The sequence below is a fragment of the Phascolarctos cinereus genome, unplaced genomic scaffold (genome assembly GCF_003287225.1).
Source record: "Phascolarctos cinereus isolate Bilbo 61053 unplaced genomic scaffold, phaCin_HiC Scaffold_4;HRSCAF=312, whole genome shotgun sequence".
In the NCBI taxonomy this organism is placed as follows: Eukaryota; Metazoa; Chordata; class Mammalia; order Diprotodontia; family Phascolarctidae; genus Phascolarctos; species Phascolarctos cinereus.
The window spans coordinates 207,392,767-207,418,814 of NW_027555847.1; the positions used below are offsets into that span (position 1 = coordinate 207,392,767).

Here is a 26,048-nt window from a genome sequence, read left to right on the forward strand (position 1 = left end):
CGCTCACAACAGGATGCAGTCCTTGCAAGGCCGTGCAAGTAAGGGCCCAACACATACTTGGTTAAGCAAGTGAATGAGAGAAAGGACAGCCCCACCTCCGGGTGCTTGCTGATCGGGGGGAAGGGAGGGGCGGTTCCCAAAACTCATTCCCTTGAATCGCTCTTCAGCCCAGCAAGCTCACCCCGCGCCCCCTCCCCCATCCCCCAACCCCAGCGGCGCCCTGAGGCCACGTCACTCCCCCAGGTCGGGCCACTTCCCCCTCTCACCTTTCCTCCGCCTCACTCTGGCTCCGGGCCGGGCGTCAGTCCAGGCGAGGCTGGGGCTGGGGGGCGGCGGACTGTAGTACTGGCCCGGGGTAGCTGGGAGGCTGCAGGCGGCCCAGGAGCGTGCAGGTCGAGGAGCATGGCGCGACCGCAGGAAAAAACGGTGTGGCAGCCCCAGGCTCGACAAGAAGACGCCGACGCGGGGCAACAGAAACTTAAAAACCCCAGCCAAGGCTGCACGCGGGCCCGGAGCGGCGCGGGCCCCAGTCACTGGAGCGCTAGTCTGGGTAGGCTGGGAGCCTGCGGAAGAGCCGGGGGAGCCCGCGGAAGAGCCGGGGGAGCCCGGGGGAAGGGCTTGGTTTCCTGTGGCGGGGGCGCTGCGCGCGGAGGGGGCCAGGCCGCCCAGGAATCCGGGCGGTTGGTGGCCGTTTGGGGTCTAGGAACGCGGTTGAGGAAGTTGCCTTTTGTGGGCGCGGTGTGCGGCTGCTTTTGCAGTGAGTTTTGTGACTGGTCCAGGTAGGTCGCGGTGTCATAAATTTTGACCGAGACACGATCTCAGGGGCCTCTGGCCCACCAGTCTTTTTGTACAGATGAGGAAACGAGAGGGGAGGCCCAGAGAGGTCAAGTGACTTTACCGAGGTCCTATAGGCAGTGGCGGAGGCTGGATTGGAACCCAGGTCCTCTGACCTCAAAGCTCTTTCCAATGCACTAGGCATTGGGGAAAGAAGGGGTCTAGGCTGCTTGGCTTGTATGTAGGAAGAAGGCACTTAGGAAAGTAAATACTTCTTGACTCCAAGTTACTCTGCCCAGTGCTGGGCTGTTCCCTTGCATTGCTATTTGCAGACTGATAGAAACCCGCGGACTCAGCCTGGATCCCTGCCTGAGGCCGTCCAGGAGAGGCAGGAGTTTTACTAGCCCAGGACAGACTTAAACATCTGTCTCCACCAAGATGAGCTGCAGTCTGCTCTCAGCCCGAAATCTTGACCATTCTCCGTCCTCCCTTTCTCTCTCTCTCTCTCTCTCTCTCTCTCTCTCTCTCTCCTCTCTCTCTCTCTCTCTCTCTCTCAACACGCACACGCTATGAATTGAAGAAAAACCTGAGAAAAATTACATTTGGCCAGAATTTCAGATCTAACCGACTGTTGTTAAATCCATTAGACAAATGAAGATAGGGGAACTCAAGTCTCCTGCTTTTCTCCTTAAATTCTTCAATGATCAAAATCGTCCATCAAGTTGTTTAGTGATAACAGAACATTTCTAACCTTTTACCTCACCCACAGCACCTTGTACAGTAATTTTAATTTTCGCATGTACTCATAATAAAATGTAGCTAGCTTATCCTCAATCTTTTACCCCTTCCCTCTCTCTAAATAAAAGATATTCCCAGAGGGAATTAGTATGCTGAAGGACTTGGAAGCGCACATTTTCCTTGCCACCCTTACCCCTAGATAGATACCATTAACTAGCAGGAGTTGTTGAAAGTCATGCCATATTATCATAATCCTATCTATACACTTAGTCTTTCCTAGTTGCCCAGATTCTCAGTCTCAGAGGTGTGTTGAACTCCTCACCCCATGTACTTAGTCATTTGCCAAGCCTACCAAGGTGTCTGCAACATCTTTCACATCTCTCTCCTTTTCTCAACACACAGGGCTACAGCCTGGATCTGGGCTATTATAATTACAATAGCCTGCTAAATAATCTTCATTATACCCTGAAGGTTCCCTATTATCTCTAGAACAAATTACAAACTGTTTAATACCTAAAGCCTTTTACAACCTGCCCCTAGCCTACAGCCTTTTAATACATTACTCTCCTTCTTGTATTCTAGTCTTTCTGACTGACTTGGTGTGCCTCACACTCAACACTATTTCCATGGCCCTTTGCCCTTTTTTTAGCTTAGCTGTCCTTTATACTTAAGAGTACACTCCCCTCCACATATCCATCTCTTTCTGGTTTTGTTCAAAGCTTAGTTTGCATACTTTTAGCCTTTCTTATTCCCTCCTGTTGTCCCTCAGGCACTAAATGCTGCCCTCATTATCACATTTATTTTGTATATAATCTGACATATTATCTCCCACTTAAAAATAGAAGGTTCTTGAAGACAAGGGGGTTTTGTCTCTCCATCCGTAGTATCTGGTACATAAATGCTTAATAAATGCTTGATTATTAAGAAATTATGCAATACATACTACTTATATTAGGGATAAATTGAGGTGATTTATAGGATAGTTTAAGAATCAGGTTTTCTTCAAATTTGCCATGTATCAAAAGGAGAAAGCACATCATAATTTGTAGTCACTTTATTTGATTTGAAGTTGGTGCCAGAGACTCTCTTGAAGTCAGTGAACCACAAGAAATATGCTCCCTAAGTAAGCTTTTATAAGGCTAATTCAATTAAACAAGCATGTATTAAAGTGCCTGCTATGAGCAATAATGTTAGGCTTTGGGATTCCCAGACAAAAAGGGCAAACTTTATTAGTTTTAGTTTAGTTTAGGCAGCTCATTAGTACTTTATTCAGGAAGTTTATCTTCTACTGAGGCATAAAACATATAAGTAAATAGATAATTTGAGCAGGAAAGGAGACTAATTACTACGAGAATTGTGAAAGGCTTCTTGGGAGTGCGATACCTGAACAGAACCTTGATGAAAACTAAAGATTCTAAGAGGTGGAGATAAGAAGCAAGTGCATTCTAGGAATGGAATGCCATCTGTGCAAAGGGCACCAAGCAGAGGATGCAGTTCTGAATTTGGGAAACAGCAGGTAGGCCAGGTTAGCAAGTATAAAGTAAAGGGGAGTCGAATGAAATAAGTATAGAAGAATAAGGGTGAACCAAAGTGTGAGAGGCATTAAAATGCCAGGCTGAATGTATATTTTATTCCAGAGGCAATAGGGAGCCATTGAAGATTCTTGAGCATGGAACTGATATGTTCAGATTGTTATAAGAAGGTTTTGATAGCTGTGTGGGGAATGGATTAGAGAATGACGTAACAAGGAGACCAGCTGAAAGATTTTTGCAATCATCCCATCAAGAAGGCCTGATGTAGGAACTTCATGTGAGGGAAATGAAAGATGTAGATAGGAGGGATGTGGAGATATATTCATGAGGTAGGAGGTATGCAGACAACAAGTGGGGCACTGGATGATAGTTGTTGGGAGGAATGACTGAACTGTCTTCAAATTTCTGAGTGTAACCACTGTGCCTGCAAGTTCCTTTTTACCAATACTCCATTGCTTCTCTGAACTTCCTTTCTCCCTGGCTACTCCACCTATCTCTTCATATACTAGCCACAGGGGAACTAGCTAGATAGACCCTTTAAGAAGTAGGCAAGGTTCTGCTTTTTGAAATATAAAGACAAATTAAGCTAAACTTCACCTTAATGTCTTTGAATTCCTTAATGTGTTGATGACTATAGGAAGAGTTGAGTAGTGTTTTGTTCTTATTTTATATGGTGTGTTGTTTTGACTTTTAAACAGTAAAATGTTTTTTAATTGGATCATGGTCTGGGAGCACTTATTGCATTTAAAATCTTGAACTTGGTCTACAATAATTCAAGAAAACTTGGCAATTGATTGGCTATAGTAGGGGTTGAGGAAAGAGAAAGGGTGATTCTAAGATTGTGAACCTAGGTAACTGCAAGGATGGTGATGCCCTCAATAAAAACAGCGAAGTTTAGAGAAGGGGCCGAATTATGGGAGGGAGGGAATACTGAAAAAGTATAATGAATAATTCCTTTTTAGACAGGTTGAGTTTGAAATGCCTTTGGGACACTGAGATGGAGATATCCAGTAGCAGGCAGTCAGTGATAGATATCGACTGCAGTTCAAGGAAGAGTTAGGGCTGGATATATAGATTTGAGAATCATCTTTATAAAGGTAATTGAACTTATGAGATCACAGAGAGATTGTGAAGACTAGAGAGAAGAGGGCTCAGGACAGAGATTTGGGGGAAGTCCGCAGTTAGGGAATGGGACTGGTAGAAAGGTTTAGCAAAGGAGACTGAAAAAAAAAAACAGTTTATAGAAAGTAATAAGGGGAGAACCACGTAACAAACCAGGACAACCAGGAGACGTTAAGCCAGAGGTGGCCCAGAATGATGGCAAAGGGAGACTAACCTTAGTGTGAGGAAGTCCTTAGTCTGGCATCACACACCATGGGGTGTGTGTGTGTGTGTGTGTGTGTGTGTGTGTGTGTGTGTGCATATATATATATATGTATATGTATATATATATATATATATATATATATATACATATATATATTTATATATATATATATATATACAGTCTTATGAGAAAGGTAAGCTTGTGATCTGTATTGTTGGAGAATATACCAACATGTATTAGAGCACAGATCCATTGAAGTGAATTACTGAAAAAGTATTTATTTTATACTGTAAACAGACTAGGAAAGTGTAAAATGAAGCCCTATGCAAGTGTGGTGATGGTTGGAATAAGAAAGAGATATATGCAAGGAATTTTGTGGAGGTGAAATTAATAGAATTTAAATGTAAAAGGTGTGGGAGAGGGAAGTTTTAGTTAAAAGAATCTCAGGCTCATAAACCCAGGAAACAGAGTGAAAGGTTGATTCTACAGAAAGAAACAGTACCATCAGAAGGAGAAGTTGGTGTTTCAGAGGAAACATATTGCATTTGAGGTTCCAGTGGGTCATCCAGGTAGAGAGATTTAGGAGAAATAAAAGGAGAAGCAGGAGAGTGTGATGCTTCTGAAACTAATGGAGGCATAATATCCAATAGGAGGCATAATATCCAATAGGAAGTGGGTATTCAGCAATTATAAAACTTTCAGAAAAGATGAGGACTGAAAACAAAAGCTGAGGAGTTTAGTCAATGAGATATATTTGATAAGACCAGTTTCAGTAGCATAGCATGCAGCTGTGGCAGCTTCCTCTAAACCCATGAACGTCAAAGACAACTGAGAAGGTCAGTGGGAAAAGTGTGTTTCTGTGGTGCTGAGAGAGGAGTGTGGGGTCTCAGATCCAGTTCCCCAGTGAGCATGGCCCTGGGGGCAGTGGCTGTATCCTGAGCTTCTGGCCCATAGACTGAGGGAGAATCGAGTAGCTGATCAGAGAGGGATTGCAGGGATCTCTTTGCCAGTGCTGAGGCCTGAATCTCTTGCTTTGCCCGTGCTTGGATCTGGTCACGGTTCTGGGAGGCGGTCCTGAGGTGAGGAGGAGCACTGGCAAGGTTGAGCTTGTAGTGGCTGTGAAGAAGAAACCCTCCTCACAGTTCCAGGACAGAAAGGAGTGCTTGTGGTCAGTAATAGACCAGAGCACAGGCCAGGAAAGGAGTAAACACCTCACCCTTTATCATACCACCTTGGAAGAACTGAAAATTTACAGGTACCTACAGGTATCTCTGAAAAAAACTATAGAAACCCCTGAATCTTGGGACAGTACATTCTCCGCATTGGAAGCTGACTCTTACCTTAACAAAGAGTTGAAAACTCAAATAATTGGCTGGGATCATGAACAGGCAGCACTAAAAGAGTCAGACTATATTATCTTACTTTGGTGACAAAGAAGATCAAAACATACAACCAGAAGAAGACAACAAAGTCAAAACTCCTACATCCAAAGTCTCCAAGAAAAATATGAGTCAGTCCTAGGCCTTGGAAAAGCTCTAAAGGGATTTTGAGAAGCAAGTTGGAGAAGTAGAGGAAAAATTGGGAAGAGAAATGAGGGTGATACAAAAATCATGAAAAACTAGTCAACATGTTGCTAAAGGAGACCCCCCAAAAAAAATACTGAAGAAAATAACAACTTAAAAAATAGCCTAACCCAAATGGCAAAAGAGGTCCAAAAAGCCAATGAGGAGAAGAATGCCCTAAAAAGAAAAATTGGCCAAATGGAAAAGGAAGCCCAATAGATTACTGAAGAAAGTACTTCCTCAAAAATTAGAACGAAATAATTGGAAGCTAGTGACTTTATGACAAATCAAGACACTATAAAACAAATCCAAAAGAATGAAAAAATAGAAGACAATGTGAAATATCTTGTTGGGAAAGCAACTGACCTGGAAAATAGATCCAGGAGAGAGAATTTAAAAATTATTGGATTATCTGAAAGCCATGATCAAAAAAAGGGCCTAGACATCATCTTTCAAGAAATTATCCAGGAAAACTGCCCTGATATTTTAGAACCAGAGGACACAATAGAAATGGGAAGAATCCACCCATCTCCTCCTGAAAGAGATACCGAAAGGAAATCTCCCAGGTAAATTGTAGCCAAAATCCAGAGTTCCCAGGTCAAGGAGAAAATATTACAAGCCGCTAGAAAGAAACAATTCAAGTACCGTGTAAACACAATCAGGATAACACAAGATATAGCAGCTTGTATATCAAAGGAACACAGAGCATGGAATATAATATTCTGGAGGGCAAAGGAGATAGGATTGCAGCCAAGAATCACCTACCCAGCAAAACTGAGTATTATCCTTCAGGGGAAAAAATGGTCATTCAGTGAAATAGAGGACTTTGAAGCATTTTTGATGAAAAGAGCAGAGCAGAACAGAAAATTTGACTTTCAAATGCAAGACTGAAGTGGAACATGAAGTAAACAGGAAAGAGAAATCATAACAGACTTATTTTGGTTGAATTGTTTACATTGCTGCATGGAAAGATGATATTTATCATGCATGAGACCTTTGTCAGTATTAGGATAGTTTGAGGTAAAACATTATATGTGTGTATGTATGGATAGAATGATAGATAGATAGACAGATAGATACATACATACATAGATAGATACATAGATAGATGGCACAAGATGAGTTGAAGTTTAAGGGGTCATATCTAGAGAATAAAACTAAGGGGTAAGAGAGGATTGTACTAGGAGAAGAAGAAAGGGAGAGGTAGAACGGGGTAAATTACCTCAAGAAAAACAAAAAAGAAAAGGCTCTTACAATGGAGAGGAAATGAGGGAAAGTGAGAGGGAATGAGTGAATCTTATTTTCATGGTATTTGGCTTAAGGAGGGAGTAACAACACACATTCCATACATAGTATGGAAATCTGTCTTACCCTGTAGGAAAATAGGGGGAGAAGGGGACAAGAGAGCAGGGGAATTATAGAGAGGAAGGCAGAATGGGAAAGTGGGTAATCAGAAACAAATACTTCCGAGGAAGTAAATGTTGAAAAATAAAATAAATAAATTTATATTAAAAAATGTTTAAAAAGTCAGCAGAGAAAAAAAAGATGAATTGGAGATAATCAACAGAGGGAAAGCTCTAGCATAAAGAGGTATTGGGAAAGGCTCCATGCAGAAGGTGGGACTTGAGCACATATTTCAAGAAAGCTAGAGAAACTGCTAGACTGAGATGAGGGAGAGAGGTCCAGGCAGAGGGGAACAGCAAATAAAAATACCCAGAATAGAGAGTTAGAGTGTTTAGTGCAAGCAAATGCAAGGATCAGGTCTCTGGATCTCAGAAGATATGGGGATAGCAGAACTGTAAGGTGTAAGAAAACTTAGAAAACTAAGTGTTCAGGCATTGATTAAGAGGCAGTTTCTTTCAAGAAGTTCTGCATGGAGGAGAAAGATGGGATAATATGTGAATGTGACAGAAGGGTCAAGGAAAGGATATTTTTTTTGTTTATTTTGTTTTTAAGTATTAGAGAGTTCTGAATGTATTTGGTTTATTTTATTAATTTATTTTGATTTATCAGCAATCACTTCCATATACTTTTGAGTTTAAAATTTTTTCTCCCTCTTTTTCCCCCACCACCCTGCCCAAGAGGGTGCACAATCTGATATAGGCTATATATTTACATTCCTATTAAACATATTTTCATGTTAGTCATGTTGTAAGTAAAAATTAAAACCACTAGGAGGAACTATCAGAAAGAGGAAACAAAACTTAAGAGAAGAGGAAAAAAAAAGATAGCAATTCAACTTCCATAGTTCTTTCTTCAGATGTGGATAGCATTTTCCATCACAAGGCCTCTGGAGATGTCTTAGATTGTTGTATTGCTGAGAAGGGTTAAGTTTATCCATATTAGTCATCGCACAACATGGCTGTTATCATGTACAACGTACTCTTGGTTCTGCTCACTTCACTCAGCATAAGACTGTACAAGTCTTTCCAGATTTTTCTGAAGTCAGCCTACTCATCATTTCTTATAGCACAATAGTATTCCATTACATTCATATACCACAGCTTGGTCAGCCATTCCCCAACTGATGGGCATCCTCTCAATTTCCAATTATTTGCTACCACAAAAAGACCTGCTACAAATATTTTTGTACATGTCGTTCCTTTTTCCATTTCTATGATCTCTTTGGGAAATAGCCCTAGAAGTGCTATTGCTGGGTCAAAGGGTATGCACATTTTTGTAGCCCTTTGGGCATAGTTCCAAATTGTTCTCCAAAATGGTTGGATCATTTCATAACTCCACCAACATTGCATTAGTGTTCCAGTTTTCCCACATCTTCTCCAGCATTTATCATTTGAGCTGAATGTATTTGGATGCAAATGGGAAAGAAGGAGATGTAAGATCCTTGAAAGAGTGGATGACTACTGGAATAAGGTTCTGAAGGAAGCAGTCAGGAAGGGACTCAAGGGCATCAAGAAGTTAACTTGTTTCCTTTTGTCTTGAGGATTGTGTCCACCCTTTTGGCATCTGGTTCAAATTGCTGTCTAGGCAGCCACTTGCCTCACTAATTTGGCTAGTGTTCTTTTGTGGAAAATCTCTTTCTTGTAGGCTAGTTCCTGGTTCCTTCTCTTGTATCTCTGAGTCTAAATAACAGATAGATAGATATGTGTGTATGTAGATATATCTAAATGAATACATGCACCTAGAACACTTGGTATATGAGGCAAGACGTATGAATATGTATGTGAATATATATATGTATATGCATACAAACCTAGATATATATGTGAATCACAGATTTTTTTCTTTTTTTGCTAGGCAATGGGCTTAAGTGACTTGCCCAGGGTCACACAGATAGTAAGTGTCAAGTGTCTGAGGCCAGTTTTGAACTCAGGGCCTTCTGACTCCAGGGCCGGTATTTCATTCACTGTGCCACCTAGCCACCTGAAATCACAGATCTTTTGAAGTATTTTAATAAGGTTATGATTATAATTGATGATCTGTGTGTATTATACAACCTGTATTCTATGGTAACTAAAATAGTTTACATTTATAGAGCACTGTACAGTTATATGATGCTTTATGTTACCTCATTTAGCCCTTACAACCCTTTAACATAGGTAGCGCAGATTCAATTAATATATATTTTTTCAAATACCTGCTACATGGAAGTACTGGGGATTTAACAATGAAAAGTGAAATGATCCCAGGGAAATAAAACAATTATCTCATTTTATAAGTCAAGAAGCAATCATGTAATGGTTGTGACATGTCCATAGTCAAAGTTTTTAAGTGACAGAAGTGAACCCAGATCTTCTGACTCCAAGTCTCATATTCTCCATTATGTTACCTACAGGGGTGAGGGCAGAGGAATACGGATAGAATTTTGCAACAGAGATGCCCTAGCTCTATCTGGTTTGGGAAAGAGCAGATTTACAGCAGTTCATTCGATGCTGGGATATGCATATTAGACTACCCTATAATATACACATAGACATAGACACACACATTTTACCAATAACTTGTTTTTATATCACCTATACTATGTTATCCCTTCTTCCTGCCCCCAAATACAGATCTGTTTCTCAAACAAGAAATTTAAAAAGGTAAAGATTAAAAAGTTCAGCAAAACTAACAAACTGAGAAAAAAATGTAATTCATATTCCATATTCCATATCCATAGACCCACACATCTGAAAAGAAGGAATAGGAGGCATCTTCTTATACCTCTTCTTTGGGGTGAAGTTTGATCTTTGTAATTTTTCAGCATTTGGTTTTGACAGTTTTGTTGTTCTTCCTATTTATATTGTTTTAGTCATGGTGTACATAAATTGTTTTCTTGGCTCTACTTCATTTTGCTTCAGTTAATACGTCTTCCCATGTGTAAGTAAGGAGGATTTTGTCATTCTTTTTTAGATAATAGTTCCCAGGATCCTTGGCCAAAACAGTTTCTGTTGTGACTTTGTAGTGAGATATAGCAAATACATAGCAAATACATAGTATTTGCTACACTTGTGCTGTGCTGAGTTATGATGGAATGTAGCCCATTCGAGTTTTTCTAGATTTTTTAGTGATGTAAGCTTCATATTCTCTGAATACATCCATAATTGTTTTATACTTAGAGGGATCACTGGCATGTGGAGAAACCTTTATGAGATGCTTTCTGAAATAAATTCTCTACTTCTTCTCTTGAAGGGTAAGGGCAAGCCCTCTCTGACTCCACAACCTTTCTTGACTCTTCTCTACTCACACTATTATCAACTGGTTCAGGCTTTTGTCACTAATTGATCTCCCTGCTACAAGGCTCTAGGCCATTGTATACACAGATCCAAAGTGATTTTCCTTAAGCAGAGAAATGCCCACATCATACCCCTACTCAGTAAATTTCAGTGGCCTTCTATTGCCTCTAGAATCAACTGTAAATTCCTATTTAGCTATTAAATCCCTTCATAACACTACCTCAACAATCTTTTATAATTTCATTGCACATTGTTACCCTTTCACTCTGACCATCAAACTGGCCTTCTCTCAATTCCTCAAAAAAGACACTCCATCACCCCTCTCCTTTGTCTTTGTATTGACTCACCCTTGTGCTTGGGATTACTTCCTTCCCTTCCTCTATCTCCTAGAATCCTTTTCTTCCCTCAACGTACAACTTAAGTACCACTTTCTACTTGAAACCTTTCCTAATACTCCCACCTGATTGTGCCCAACCTCTCAAACCCATATTTACCTACTTTGTATTTATTTGTACTAATTCCCTTTATATTCTACATATGCTTGTATATGTCTTTGTATTTTCTGTTGGAATATAAACTCCTTGCCAGTAGGAATCATTTCACTTACTGTATTTTTATTGCCAATGGCTAAGAGCAGTGCCTGGCATATTGTACACACTTAAAAATTTCTCTCTTTCTCTCTCCCATCTACCCACCCCTCTAAAGCTGCTGTTACCAGGGAGGAAGAGGGGGAGAGAAAGAAAGCTACATTCCAGAGTCCAGCTGTAGCCTTTTGCTGTCTGGCTGCAAAAGATACACACTGGGACTCACTCATACCACGCACAGACACAAACACACAAAAAAGTAGACATACAACAATCCTCTGCCTGGTAGAATCCTCAAATCCTCAAATCACATTTAATTATTTTCTTCCTATCCTTTCCTCTGTATTTTGGTAGTACATTCAAATTCTGCAATCGATTGCCTAAAGGATTGTCTATAGGTACCTGACATTTGCTCTCCGACTGAGCAGATTTAGATTGTCCCTTTCCCATTCCAAGGGACCAATTTACAGGAGCTGTCACCAAACTCCTCAAGTCTAAAGACTCACCTGAATCACTGAGGAGGGTTGCCCACTCCTCACCAGTCACCCATGAAGCTTTCTGAGCAGCATCCTTTCAGTAAGGTATCTATTCTGTAATTTGAGCAGGCCCGGACTCCACCTAAACTAGAGTCTGCCCTAAAGGGCCACCACCCTATGCCAATTATGTCCAGAGCCCTGAGTGCTTACCGCCGGGTTGCACACAAACAACTTATGTGACTGCTCTCATTCACCAGGCAGCAGGAATTTCTTAGTTTTGTTTTCAGTTGTCAGAGCCCTAACACGCCTTCTGTTTCTCCAAGTCCCTCTCTTTGGGTTTATTTCAAAGACTGGGTGGAAACCTCCCTCCGGGGCTCAAGACCTCCGAGAAATGTCAGATGTGATCTCGGTCTTGACCTCAGCAAGGAAGCCCTCTCCCTAATCAAAGAAGATTCTGGACAATTCCCCAACTGTGTGGGATAGAAACCACCTACCCAAAATAAAATTCAGAGGTTTTTCTCAGTAGAAACAGAAGTTTTATTCTAGCAAGTCTTGCATGAGAATTGGGCATCAGCTATCCAGGGCCTACTGGAGTAGGGAGGCAGGATACAAGCAAGAAAGCAGTTATATATCCCTAGACAAACAATTCTAGGAAAACCCCACCCTCCCACCTTTTAACCTGAATCTCATTATCCCCATTGGTTGAGATAAGAGACCTTACATTCTACCCAGAAACTAAGAGATACATTTTACCCAAAACAAGCTTGGAAGCTAGAAGATTGCCTTATTTGGCAAAGATAAGGCTGGAGTGGTGGTTATAAAACAAGGGAGGGGGTGGGCAACAGGTGTATGATCCGATCGCATGATTTACAGGAAAACTTAGGCCTGGGTAATACCAAAGGACTTAACTGAATTTGGGGGCATAGCTTCTATTTCATATGAGAAACTTTCAGCTGTCCCACACAAACTGATGCTGAGTGAAGCGAGAAGACCCAGGAGAACATTGTACACAGTAACAGCCACATTGTGCATTGACTGACTTTGATAGTCTTAGGTCTTCTCAGCAGTGCAAGGATTTAAGACAACTCCAAAAGACTCACAGTGGAAAATACTATCTGCATCCAGAGAAAGAACTTTGGAGTCTGAATGCAGATGGAACCATAGTATTTGCTCTTCTTTTCTTCCATTGTTTTGTTTTCTTTCTTCTTTCTCATGGTTCCTCCCATTACTTCTAATTCTTCTTTACACCATGACTGGTGTGAAAATATATTTAATATGAATGTATAAGTAGAGCTTATATCAGATTGCGTGCCATCTTGGGGAGAGGGGAGGAGGAGGGGAGAAAATTTAAAACTCAGAATCTAATGGAAGTGAATGTTAAAAACTAAAAATACATTGATTATTAAAAAAAAATGAAGAGGACATTCGGAAACGTTTCCTGTAGAAGGCGGGATTTTAATTGGGACTTGAAGGAAAGCAAAAAAGCTAAAAGGTAGAGATAAGGGAAGGAGAGCATTCCAGGTATAGAAGGTAGCCAGTGAAAATGCTCATTCAAGAACTGTAGTGTTTTGTTTGGGGTACAAGGCCAGTGTCATTGGATCAAAGAGTACTTGCAGGGGGATGGGGAAAGATGCCAGAAGGCAGAAAAAGTAGTAGGGAGGGTTTTGAAGGGCTTTAAAAGTCAAACAGAAGGTTTTCTATTTGGTTCTGGAAGGAATAGAGGGCCACTGTAGTTTACTGAGTATGTGTTGAGGGGTTACATGCTCAGACCTGTGCTTTGGGAAGATCACTCTGACAGCTGAGTGAATGATGGACTGGAATAAGGAGAGATTTGTAGAAGGAAGGCCACTAGCAGGCTATTACAATAGTCCAGATGTGAGGAGATGAAATCCTCCATCTGAGAGGAAAGAAGGTAGCATATGTTAGAGATATTATGAAGATAAAATTGACAGACCTTGGCAATAGATTGGATATGGGTGAGGTGTGTGTGTGTGTGTTTGTATGTGTGTGTGAGTATGCATGTGTGTGTGTTGTGAAGTAACCTTATTTGCTACAGCTTAATTTAGTTTTAGTTCAGATTGGTTCAGAAATGACAGAGTCTCAGGTTTGATAGATATATGTATGTATATAGTAAACATTTATTATTAAAACAATATTAAAGGTAAGTAAGTGATGGTATAAATCTCAGTAAGTAAGCAACAATAATAAAATAATATGTCTCAATAGTTAACATAAGTCTGAATCAGTAAGTCACAATCAGTATCAAATCTTACCACAATCAGTATCAAATCATCACCATCAGGGGTCATCTACATCTGGATCATGTTGCTGGGGAGTCCAGAGTCACTCTTCAGACACCCAATGGGAAGGTCCTGGGCTATGCCTCCATGCCATGGGGGAGACTCTGAAGATGCCTCAAGACTACCTGCCTTTAGTAATTCCTTCTAAAAAGGAAAGCTTTTTGCCAAAAATACATGATCTATGGGAAAGAAGCTTCTCTCAAAGCATCCTTGAGAGCATTCCTGTTTATGAATGCTGGGTTCGTGGAGGAGTGTCCAGCCCTTCCTGGGAGTGAACACCATAAGTAGTCCTTCAATGTCTGACTAAGGATAAGATTAACATAAAACAAAATCATATAGTTAGGGTCAGAATGTGGTCATAGTGAGTGAGATTAGAATGTCCTTATGAATGCATGCATTACAGTGTGTGTGTGTGTGTGTGTGTGTGTGTGTGTGTGTGTGTGTGTGTGTGTGAGAGAGAGTGAGAGAGAGAGAGAGAGAGAGAGAGTGGGGAGAGTGAAGGATATGTCCATGGCTGCAAGCCTGGGTGACTAACAAGATGATAGTATCCTCAACAGTAACAGGGAAGTTTGGAACTCTGTGTGGATAGTTCTCAAATCTGCTTATTCATCCCTACCCTTTCTCCTGGCCTGCAGACTTGCATATCCAACTACCTATGTGGGACAGAGATCACTCACTCAAAATAAAAACAAAGACTTAGATACTTTGAAAGCAGAAAGGAGTTTATTGCTTTCTCATGAGAAAGGGTACCACCCCTTGTCACCACTGCAGTCAGGAAAGTATGAGTTGGGAGCCGCATGCTTGGCTTTTTAATCCCTTAATGTGATGCCCCCTTCCACTCTCTTACCCCTTTCTTCTTTTACTGGGTACTCAGGGCGTACATTCTAAACTCGGCAGCTAATACCTAATAGAAGCAAACATGCCCATGTTTGCACTAGATACATATTTGTACTAGGAAATACGAGTGACCAGGCAACCAAGTTCCCCCATCCATACTGACATGGTGCTGGAGAAATAGAAACTTTTCGGGGAAAATGGAAACTTAATTCAAGGCTTTCTGGAGGAACGAAACTTAGGTCTGTGGGAACTGCACTGCAGGCCGTCTCTCAGACTCAGACAGAGTGCAGGAGAGAGATAAGAGGATAGCAGGGAGGTAAGAGTGTAGCAAGGAGGTACTAATGAGGGAACTTCATTGTGAGCCGTCCCTCACAATCCCCCCTTTTCTTTTATCCTGTCTTGAAGTTCCTTCACCATTGTTGATAAACTTCTTCTTTAATGTCTTCCTCATTGCCTCCTTTACTTCCTTACTCTTGTTCTCATCTGAATTCTTCCCCTTAACCATCACCCCTTTAAGTAAATATGGGATGGATTGATCTACGCATTGACAAATCAAAGGGGCAGTCCCCTTTATAAATGCAGACCCAAAAGAAAACTATAATGCAATTGTCCCTTTAAGATTCAAAAAGTCTTTTCCTATATAGCTGTCTGGCAGGGAACATCATCAATGAAGTCCTCTGGTCCTTGATATTTGTTCTGGCCATCTCCAGCACAGCATCTCAGCATCTTCTTGTCTTCTTGTAGGAACCAGTCCATTCTACTACAAAAGTGACCTTAGCACAACTTTAAATTACCATTTCTAATCCTTATAACCCTGATCATTTTTACAAACTCAAAATTGGAACCATGGCTAACTGTCATGTTTAAGAAATTCACATCAGAACCCAGTGTCTTATGCTTTACATTAATCCATCATTAATTTCCTTACCAGGAGGATGAGATTTCACTAAGGAATTAATAACAGGCTCCAGTACATACATAAATATATTAAATAATCAATTTTTAGCACAGTACTTATAAAATCATAAACTTTTAGTCACATCATGTTTTTGATGGCATTTACAAAATAAACCACAAGCCATTCTTCTTTTGACATTATTAATTGTAACAAAACTTTAGACAAGTATGATATTAACCAAATAACAAAATAACATTCTCACAAGCCCATGACCTAATTGTCTCCATACCATTACCAAGAATTAAAGGAACCTAACTCGTATGGGAACACACACAGGAACACTAGTCCCAGTTCTATAGTAACCTAAGATATTCCATAATCAATTTGTTACTGTACTTACAAAACCTTCTGATTATAGAAACTTGCCACTAAGACATTAGAGACTTATAGTAAGGGAAAAATATTTCCCCAACTTCCTGTCAACTCCAGGCAGAGTGTTATGTCAAACTGCAAACTGCATTGAGCCAGACTTAAAGTCTGCCAGGTTTCAGTTAAGAATCAAGTCAAGAGAGTCCCACCTCAGCACATGCAGAACAGTTGCCCTCTCAACCTTCCCATGAAATCATACCTGCAGATCATACTTGCCCTTCACAGGGCTGCTGGCATCATGGATCAGTGGCTCAGACAGCCTTCCTTGATATTTACACCTGGAGTTAGACTCAGAAACAGTCACTCATTAGTCCCATGAAGTCTTTGAATAGCAAGTTCCTATACTCAGTTCAAGATATGACTATAATCTCACATTGCCTAAGGAACATCTCCAAAGAGAGCCCTAAATAGCTTGTATGCATTTCGACCCTTGTTCATAAAACCCTACTAAGCTGGCGCAAAAGTCCTTAAGTAACACCAATTCCAGAGCATTATCAAGAAACTAAATTCGTAGTTATCACAGAATCCCTAAATATCACAAAGTTCCTTAGTCAAAAGGTGTTGTAATAGAATCTCACATTGGTAACAGTAAGAGACTGATTACAGGAAAAATACTACTGCTCTTAGAATCCTTTTAAACAAAGGGAACATCTTAAGGTGATTCTTAAGCTCTTTGCATAAATTTCTGCACATGTTCTAGTTCTAGATAAAAATATTATTAGATTTCCCAGTAAGATAACACAAAAGAGCTCATATCTTATAGTGACTACTAGCTCTGATCATAGAAACTTACTATAGAAGGAAAAAGAGCAGGGACATGTGACATACCAAATATGACAGGATAAAATACCCTTAGTTGTTTAAATTCAGATAGAGTCACAGTTCTCCAATCATGCAGTATCTGTTTCTCTTCCTAGCCAGACTCAGAAATAGTCAGGTGGGAAACATTCCTTTCCAAAGGAGCACAGTGGGGAAACTGAGCCAGGAGGATCCCATCCTAGATTGAGGCTAAGATTGTCTCCTCGGCTTTACGGTACAGGATCACATTCCCTTTGAGTGGCATTTCTCTCACATACTGATTTAATGCAGACAACTATACCCAAATTCAAACTCAAAACAAAATTAGTTATAGTCCCAAGAGCCTTTTACCTCAAACAGCAAGTTTCACTAATCACAGCTTAAAACCAGATACAGTTAATTTTACTCTCATGGAGTTGCAATAAGCAATAAAGATTTACCAGGACTCACATGCATAAGAGATTTCACTTTTCATCTTTCCTTCTCAAATTAAACTTGTCCTGGTGTAAAAGCCAATCATTAGAAATCATTACTATACACTTGCAAATTCTCAGCAAGCCAAGTTCATTGTTTAGGAACTGCATAATCCTAACAAGTTCTTTTCTCAGGGCAGATGACCTTGCCCACACAGATGGTTTCCAGGGACCTTGGCAAGTTTACAAAATAAGGAGAATTGACATGGACCTCAGAGAGGGCTGATACTGGTGCCCTTGAATGGGCAGAACCAACTTGATAAGGCTTTACACTATCCCCTTCTTTCACATACAGTAATTAATTAACCCTTTTAGGTTTTAGCATTAAAACAGTAACCCCAAATAACTTAGTTAACAATCTCACAAATTTCATAAATGATAGAAAACAATTTTAACTGAAAATTCCCTTTAAATAAAGACAAAATTTGGAAATTTTATGATTTCTTAAATTACAATACTTCAAAATATTATAATACATGGTCAAATAGAATGACTTAAAAGTTTCCTAACCCATTCATCATTTTTTTTACAGTACAATTCTTAACCTAACAACATTTAGATTAGAAGAGAAATTGCTTTTCCAACAAAACAGATGATACAGATGTTTACCAAATTATACAGTAAAGGAAAATTTTAGAAATACAACAATACCATAAACAACTATCATCTATTTAAACTTTAAAACCAAAACCAATTAATTACCACTCTGGTGGCTTTACTTTAATTGGATGTGTTCCCAAATTGCCTTACACAGAGAATCATTCATCTCATCACCATTGACATAAACTTCACACAGAAAATCCACATAAAGTTAATGAATATGAAGAAATTATATTTAACTTAAAACAGTTTACATTCAGATAGCATTTGTTTTATGCCAAGCATTGTGCCAAGCACCTTTACAATCATGTGATCTTTGTAATATCCCTGGGAATGAATTCCACCACCATCCCCTTACTGAACAGTAAACTACAGTAAATAGAACTTTCTTGGGGACCATATAGTTAATAAATTTCTCAATGCCAAATAACAATATGTACTTTTCAAATTATACAAATATACATTTCTAAATTCAATACTCTTGGCCCTTTATAAAGGAATATTATCTACAAATTCATATATTTCTTCAATATTTCAGTTCCCCATTCACATCCACATTTTCTTGCAAAAATTTTACAGGCAGTTTGGAATCACCTATTGTAATCAGGTCAGTTTAAAATGTGCTGGGCTGGTATTCTAACTACTACTTTTTGGCCCAGGGGGGGAAAAAAAGCAAGCCTAAGGAATTTGAATCAATGCTGACAAAGTATGATCAGCTTTCCCTCCAGGTAGACACCTCTGGAGCTTGATAATTAATTGAACAGAAATAATCATAACTCATAATAACCAATATCTTTACCATAGCCAGTATCCATATTAGATTTAATAGAACCCACCCAGGGATCTAGCCCGAAAGGTGGGTGGACATAATTCCTTCCATCTCTCCATAACTTTATCTATTGGTTTTTAAATTAGGCTATCAGCCTTTCACTCTAAGCTGCCTGCTTAAGATTTTTGTTTACTAATCTTACTTTAGTGCCAAATAGTAAAATAAATTCTAACCTATCTTAAGCATTAAATTAGGAGTGACACATTACATTTTTCATATTTTTTTAAATATGACCAGAATGAATTCAATTTCTTTCTGGTTGGGTCCTATTACACAAAAACTTTTCTCTTTTAGGTAAGGCAGGGAATGGTTAAAGGCTTATTTAGCCTGCCTCCCTTTGATCTGAGGGGAAAGATTCACCCTCCTTTCCTCCTTATCTTTATCACTTCTACATTCAACAACGTGGCCAAAGTTGGAATGTGGGAGAGAGGAAGAGAATATTTTCCAACAACTCTTCAAGAGTTTCCAAAACTTTTTGCTTTCAAAACCTATTCACACTGTGCAAATAAATTATACCTTCCTTAAACTTTGTACACATACTCCTGTCTCCTACATGCTTAAACTTTCTTGCCTTTCCTTCTACCTACTTATCCCTCTGAGGGGCTTTGATTAAAGTCACTTTAAAACTGCACATATCTTATTTCTTTCTACTTCTGACCTGACACTTCGACTTGCCTTTTACCAATCATATAACCTAAATAATAAAGTATTATTCTCTCTTTCTCTCTCCCATCCAGCCAATCCTCTGAGATTACTGCAATCAAGGAAGGAAATGGGGAGAGAAAGAAAGCAGCATTTCAGAGTCCAGCTGAAGCCTTGGGATGCTACCTGGCTGCAGAGGGCATCAAATTACACAGGACACTCACTCACACCACACAGACACAAACACAGAAAACAGATACAGACAAAAAATGACAGGGAGATCCAAAAGCTCAGAGAGAATTGTTAGAAATCTCCTGCACAAATTAGGCATCTCCACCCGAAACTAAGCAGCAGTATTTGATCATTTTTATTTTCTCTTGTCTTTCCCTTATCGTCCAGAACATCTGGAAAGGAACTTTGCCACGATTAACCTTAGAATTGGCTACCTTATGGACTCAAACTGCTTAGGTGCACAACCTTAGAATTTGTTTTCCCCATGCCTTACATATTTGAACCGCTTAGGCAGCCTGGAAAATGTGGGACTGCTCTTATAGACTCAAACTGCTTAGAGCTTCGCTTTCCACCCGACACTGTTCCTTAAAGACTTGAACCACTTGGTCTAACAGAATTGGGTCCGGTCACCCAGGGGCTCCAGTCTTGGCCTTGGCTGCCTTACAGACTCAAACTGCTTAGGTGCACAAAGGACTCACAGGTCTTGCTTACCTGAGTCTGTGCACACAGACTTACACGACCGCTTCAAATTCTTCAACAGGTAGTGGTCCTTGTGCCCTTTCTGAGGTTTCTGCTTTCAGGTATCTGTCTTTCTTCGGGTGCATTCCTTAAAAGTGAAAGGAAATTCCCAAACCATTCCAAGGACCGCTGACAAGTAGCCTGCAGGCACCTGTCCTAGGACTGGCTGGGAGGCCCTTCCCAAATAAGGAGGAAATTCCAGACAATTCTCCAGCTGTGTAGGACGGAGACCACTCACTCAAAATAAAAACAAAGACTTAGATACCTTGAAAGCAGAAAGGAGTTTATTGCTTTCTCATGAGGAAGGGTACCGCCCCTTGTCGCCATTGCTGGCCAGGAGAGTATGAGTTGGGAGCCCCACCCTTGGCTTTTTATCCCTTAATGTGATGCCCCCTTCCACTCTCTTACCCCTTTCTCCTTTGACTGGATACTGAGGGCATACATTCTAAACTCGGCAACTAATACCCAATAGAAGCAAACATGCCCATGTGTGGACTAGATGTATATGTGTACTAGGACTACTAAGAAGTAGGAGCAACCAGGCAACAAAGCTCCCCCACCCCTGTTGACGTGGTTCTGGAGAAATAGAAACTTATTGGGGAATATGGAAACTTAGCTCAAGGCTTTCTGGAGGAATGAAACTTAGGCCTCTGGGAACTGCACTGCTGACAATCTCTGACACTCAGGCAGAGTGCAGGAGAGACACAGGAGCATAGCAGGGAGGTAAGAGTGTAGCAAGGAGACACTAATGAGGGAACTTCACTGTGAGCCATCCCTCATGTACCTATTAGACATCTCAAATGAGATGTCCAGCAGACATCTTAAACACAGTATGTCCAAAACTGAACTCATTATCCTTGTCCCTAAACCCCCCACCCTCTCAAACTTCTCTATTACTGTTGAAAGCATCACCATCCTCCCAGTCCCTCAAGCTTGAAATCTGTCATCTTCAACTCACTGTTTCACGTACCCTGCCCCCCATAGCCAATCTATTGTCAAGGGCTTACATTTCTACCTTCATAACATCTCTAATGTACCCCGTCTCTCCTCTGATACTGCCACCACCCTGGAGCAGGCCATCATCTTCTCATGCCTGGGCTACTGTAGTAATCAGCTGGTTGGACTGCCTGCCACAAGTTCCCTGCTCTAGTTCATTTTCTATTCAGCCACCAAAGTTATTTTATATTCCTGAAGCACAGGTCTGACCACATTCTCCACTTTGATCATTTCTATGATCAAATTCAAAATCCTCTGGCTTTCAAGGTATGAAACCTTTCCTGGTCCTTCTTAATCTTAATGCCTTCCTCCCGCTGTTTGACTATTTCCTTTTTATGCTGTATATAGCTTGATTGTACATAGTTGTTTGCATGTTGTCTCCCTCATTAAATTATGAGCTCCTTAAGGGCAGGGATTGTCTTTCACCTTTTCTTTTATCCCCAGGATTTAGCACAGTTATTGGGACATAGTAGGCCATTAATAAATGCTTATTGACTGACTGTGCCTAGATAGATTATTGTGCCCTGAATAAGTTTAGTATTAAAAAATAGAAATAACTGTTCTCCTTTATTCTGGAAGTTTCTAACAACCCCAAGGTTTCTTGTCTCCTATATAGCTAAATCTCTAAAAAGCCTATAAGGTGGTCTGTCTTTGTATGAGAAGACTGGAAAGGTTGGTCAAACATATTTTTATAGGATCATCTTTAGAAATCTGAGTAAGAAGTAGATAAAACAGTAACAGCTGCCTGCATTTATATAGCACTCTACATTTATCATCTCATTTGATCTGCTAAATAGTGGGAAAGTGTCAAGGCTTTGTCAGTGGTCAGCTTCTGAGGAGTATGCCCTATGGTGTTGGACAAGCAAATGGCCCTCTTTCTGTCTACACACAGCTCTCTGTATCTCTACACTGACTGTCCCCTTCACGTGAGATGTACTCCTTCATCTCTGCCTCTTAGAATAGCTAATTTTAAAAAATAGCTAATTTTCTCCAAAATTCAGTCTACATGAAGGTTTTTCCTGATGTCCTCAACTGCTCATGCCTTTTTCCTTACTTTATATATACTTATGTGTGTACACATTGTCTCTCCAGATAGAAAAATGAAAGCTCCCAAAAGACAGGGGCTGCTGTTTGTTTATTGTTCTATTGATATCGTCAGCACCTAACACGGTCAGTGTAGGGCACAAAGTGATCCCTTAATAAATGCCGACTGCTTGACATTGCTATGGCCCTACCTTAATCAGGAACATGTGTACTCTCAGAGCTTGTTCTCTTTTTCTCAGCACATGTACACCAAATCCAGTACTGGGACAACTTCTCTTCTGACTGGTCATCATTCCCCTTTCTCCTCCTGTGTTATCTAATAACTCCACCTAGGTAGAAGGGAGTCTCTGTTAAAAATCTAATCTTGGGAGTCCAAGGAAAAGGAGCTCACACAAAAATTTCATTTACAAGCAAGTACTTCTTTAGTTTCAGCCCCAGAAGACAAAGTGAACAATGAAAACCCCAGACTCAGGGGAAAGTGTGCCCATCTAAGCCACAGAGGTATTTCCTATCTGCCTCAAGGGTGTATAGCACTCTTACCATACTAAACAAATTAGGATTTCTACCTCTCTCCAGTGGCTAGGTCCATTGAGAGGGGAATTACCCCATTTTCCTAGGATGGGGCTATTGGGAAAGTCCATCTCCTGAAACGGAGGCAGTTGGCAGCCAAACTATCAAGTGAATGATTATCCTCTTAATAGAGATCCAAGATGTCATTTCTGACCTTAATAAGATCCACTTTTTACTCCTCCCCTCATCTTCTCTGACCCTGACCCAGCCTATTTACACATACACATGCTGTTGTTCAGTTGTTTTCAGTCATGTCTGACTATATGATCCCATTTGGGGTCTTCTTGGCAAAGATACTGGAATGGTTTGCATTTCCCTCTCCAGCTCATTTTGCAGATGAGGAACAGAGCAAATAGGGGTAAGTGACTTGCACAGGGTCACATAGTGTCTGAGGCCAGATTTGAACTCAAGAAGATGAATCTTCCTGACTCCAGGCCCGGCTCTCTATTCACTGTGACACCTAGCTGCCCAATCTTCCCTGACTCCACTTGACTTGCCCGCTTTGCTGAAGAGTCCCTAGCTTCTTTCCTATTTTTATCCTATCTCATCATGCCCTGATCCTTGCTGCAATTTTCTTATAGATTTTCAACCAAGAAAGCCACATGCTTGCTAAGTTGTCCTGTCCCTATACTTGAGCAATTTGTATGTCAGTCTTGACTAGCAGCCTCCTTCCTGTGTATTTAGTCATAACACTTAACTTTCCCTATCTTGATGATCCCTAAGCTACTGCTAAGAAGTCTGAGCTAATGAATCTTCTGCGTAATCCTAAACAAAACTACTCAATTCTAAGCAAGATTTGCAATATCACTGAAGTCTGGGTCTTCCAGTGAATCTATCCTAACAAGCTGGGATCTCAGACGTAAATGAAATAATATCCTGGTAGGAGGGAAAGTACTGTGTGGTAATTCTAATATCTAACCTCTTTCTAGGTAAAATTAACGTCTATGAGCTCTGGGCTGCCCACTTCCTGACACATAATATAAAACAGGGTAGATACTCTATGCCTAGTATAAACATCACTTTCCTTTATAAGACCCTTCTTAAACTTGATTTTTCAGACCTGTGGTATATGGTAGATCCCTCCATTTAATATGATTCCCTATCTTGGACTTTGTTGGAATGCTGTAGCTCTTATTGCTACCAACATTCCAGTGTGACACCATTTATGTAGACTACTCATGTGTCATTGCTTCCCCAGTATTTGGTACCTTTCATCCCTCTCTTTCCTTCCCTCCCCCAGTGCCCTCATGGATCCGTTGGTAGTTCAGGGCTTCAAAGTCTCCTTAATCCTACCTCCCCAAGTGTATTCCCTGTATTTTAAACTTCTTTATGTCCTTTCTCTTCTCTCCACCAGCAGTCATGCTGGAAAGGTTCATATAATAACTATAGCAAGGGTATTTTCATCTCAAAAGAGGGCAATGCTTTATCTCTTAAGAATTAACTTCTAATTTGAAACATCAAAATAGACTGATGGGGAGGATATTTTTATTAAAAAGGCCTTCCTGCAACTTAATAACTTGAATCATTAAAACAGTCACCAAAAAGAATATTAAAATATTGTTCTATGGACTGCTTGAGGAAATATGGCATGGTAGATGGGTCAGTAGACTTCAGAGTTATGGTTATCTGAGTTCAAATCCCTCCTGAGACATTTAAGCAGCATTGTAATTTTGGACAAGTCACTTAACCTTACTTAGCCTGAGTGTCATCATCTGTAAAACAGGGATGACAGTTCTGTCTACCTCACAGGGTTGTTGTGAGGATCAAATGAGATAATATATGAAAAATGATTTGCAAACTTTAAATTGATATATGTCCATATGTGTCAGCTACTATTATCATCTTTATTAATTAACAAAAGTCTTTATTACTTAACAGTAGTTTGGTCCTCAGAGACCCCTGTGAAGTTATAAGGGTCTCTTGACAAAGTTTGCTTAACTACCCACACTTAGGCTTCACCTTCAGCAGTATATTCATTAAGGTCAGTCGTTCCCATTTAGTCAACTGAACTCTCAGACTTTGATTTGACAGAAACAGTGACAAAGCTGATGTGTTAACAGCCCCTGGAGCCAAACTCCAACAATATCAATTAGATTTATTAGCAGGCTTCTTATATATCTTAAAAACTCTTTAGGAATGAAATCCTTATTACGTAATTTTCCTTGAGAAAAATATATTATGTACATTGTAGGTAAACAAATTTCCGTCTAATGAAGGGTTCAAATGTGGGCATACGAAAGACAGAGAAATCATTTGTAATACAGAATCCTCATTTTTTTTGTACTATTCCTTGTTCAATGTTGCTTGTATTTTTGTGGTTCTTTTGGTATAAAACTTTGGTCCAAATAGAACCTGAGTCCAATAGAGGTCTCTGGCTTCCCTGAACCTGGACTTAAGAGCTCACTTAAGCAACAAAATGTAATAAATAATAGAGCTGTTTAGAAATTTTTAATGTACACTTATCAACCTTTCAGTCACAGTATCTATGGCCTCCATAAATTAATTAGTATAAATGATGAGATGATGATAGCATTTTAAAATAAACTTTGGTAGTTAAAGTCTTAAGTTTTTATTCAGGGATCATGTATTTTCAAAGCAGCTATAAAGTGTGCTATCCTGGTCACTTGAAATGTTTTAATCAAAAAGGTATAAAAATATAATTTATCATATGCTTCCAGACAAACAGATTATTTTTAGGTGTTAGATACTTTAAAGGAACATAGCTCTTTCAGACATTGGAATATCACTATGCAAATTTGAAACAATTTTAAGTGAAATGGTATCCCAGTGGTCTGAAAGAGGAAAAGTTTCTCCCAAATTACATTTCAGCCAGTGAGTTTACACTCAGAGTATTTTATTCACCCGGATGGATCAGACTAATATTTGTCAATCTGCTGAACTATCCCACTGTCCAACTTGTCTGTTGATTACAGCTCTATGACATTAGGAATTCCAACTCTTCCAATTCTAACAATAAGAATGATTCCAACTGGGTTCATTTTAAAAGACCCTGTGGTCAAAGTAGTACGAAGGGGAAAATATGGAAAGCAAGGAGCATGATGAAGGTAAAGTGCTTACTTAACTTATGCTTGATAGTCAGCCATTTTTCCATTATGATGTATTATAATGATGCAGTAGAAAGAAGTGTTTAAAGTCTGACCTAGTCTGGATCACTCACCATTTTCTTCGTAAAGAAGAAGAGAACTGTAT

The 26,048-nt window shown here is 40.0% G+C and overlaps 1 protein-coding gene across 2 annotated transcripts in view; it reads left to right on the forward strand.

Moving 5' to 3' along the window:
* The first annotated feature begins 206 nt into the window (after nucleotides 1-206).
* Nucleotides 207-26,048, forward strand: part of LOC110198238 (SUN domain-containing protein 3-like) — a 71,966-nt gene continuing 46,124 nt past the window's right edge. Inside the window, exon 1 of one of the 2 annotated variants that reach the window (XM_020972435.2) lies at nucleotides 207-550. The gene's annotated coding sequence lies outside the window, so the exon portion shown is untranslated. Of the gene's footprint in view, nucleotides 551-693; nucleotides 780-26,048 lie in introns of those variants that run through there. The other variant, XM_020972438.2, reaches the window with a different exon arrangement.